Consider the following 1,698-nt stretch of genomic DNA (forward strand, 5'->3'; position numbering starts at 1 on the left):
TATTTAACAGCAATTGGTCGTGGTTATGCTACTCTATGAATCAATGCACGATGGTTTTTATGTACCTTTGAGCCAGTGGCATACCCCTAAGTCCTGACGTATATAATTTGTGTAATAAAAAACTGAAGAAAAGTTAATCAAATGAAATAATTTAAGAGTGAATGAACAATACGCAAATGTTGGGAGCTGGCTTGTGAAAAGTGTTGATAACTCATCGAGACTGTCCCTCAATTTTAAGACTTGAGGTGTGCTATATTTTTAACGTTTTTCAAAGGTTCTCGTGTATACTTGTCACAGGCAAGGAGATATTGCCTTAAATCTAATGAGGTATTGGTGAGATATTGTAGTAAACAAATATTTCTATATTAATAACCACTAATCGGAAAATTGCACTTATAGTAATCAAATTTAATTTCTACCGAAATAAATGAAAAATAGAACAACATACAATAAAAAAAGGAACAACCACCTAACAGTGAAACGATTTGCCTAAGTGGCTGATCAATGTTTTATTTTTTTTTTTTTTTAGTGGTGAATTTATTTATTAATGTATGATCTAAAAGATGTAGGTTTTGTGATGAGAGGATGTGTTTGAGAAATAGAATTAAGGCTGTATTTATCCGCAAAATGCTTTGCTAAGGCTTTTTTTTACTATTGCAAATTTTTATGGATCTTTTGTGTTCAGTGAACTTTACTTATCTACCTGTTTCTCTTTGAAATAGGTAGCTCCAAATGTTGCACAAGTAAGCATGTAAACAACATTTTTCATGTTACAACAGTAACAATTCCACAGCCTTTGACAGAGAAGTTTCATTTTCTGCAAGGACTAACGTGTACAAATGCTAAATAATTTACCATTTCTTTGTATTTTCTTGATTGACAATCCTGAATGACGATTGGCTGTTGTAAGACGGTTGACAACAGAATCAGAAATGCACAGGATATAATAAGTAAGTGTATTTTGTTTCATCATTTTCACAATAGTTCCATATCAAAAAAGCATTTGCTCAGGTGAGAGCTTCAGCTTTTGTCGATACGAGAAGGTTTATCAACGTTACTTGTTAGTGTATAATGGAAAAATAATATGTGACGACGAGTTGGTGTTGGAATGTGAAGTGTTCATATCAGTATGGGGAAAATATAGTTTATTGTTATTAAGGACAACTTTATTCAACCAATACTATTACACCTCTTATCATCCACAGTACGTCAGTAAAGAAGTTACATTATAAGTCAGTTGATATATTAGGTTCATCAGATACAAAGCGCAGAGAAAGTGACATAAGAAACAGACGATGTTGAAGCCGTAATGAAGAGTAAAAGTCGTTTTTTTTTTTTGTAACACTATTTCCAGCTTAGAAACAATTGTTTAGTACTTCACAACAATGCATCACAGACTCACAACAATTCACATTAAAGTTAGAAAAAAAAATGACCTATACACTCCAGATAATTATAAGAGAGCTTTTATTTTAACCGCAAAAGCGAAACGTCGGCTTAAATAAAAGTTCTCTTATAATTATTTGGAGTGTAAAGTCGTTTTTCCTTAACGTTATTATCAAAACGTGTAAAAAATTACACCAGTATGCATTACAAATTCTGAAAGACAATTCACAAATATAATGTTACGTCTCCGTTTGTTAATTAACTTTCCGTAACTTCGTTCCAACGAAACATTAGCGACACAAGTCCTTACTT

This window comes from Limulus polyphemus, unplaced genomic scaffold, assembly GCF_000517525.1.
Source record: "Limulus polyphemus unplaced genomic scaffold, Limulus_polyphemus-2.1.2 Scaffold3709, whole genome shotgun sequence".
NCBI classification, from domain to species: Eukaryota; Metazoa; Arthropoda; class Merostomata; order Xiphosura; family Limulidae; genus Limulus; species Limulus polyphemus.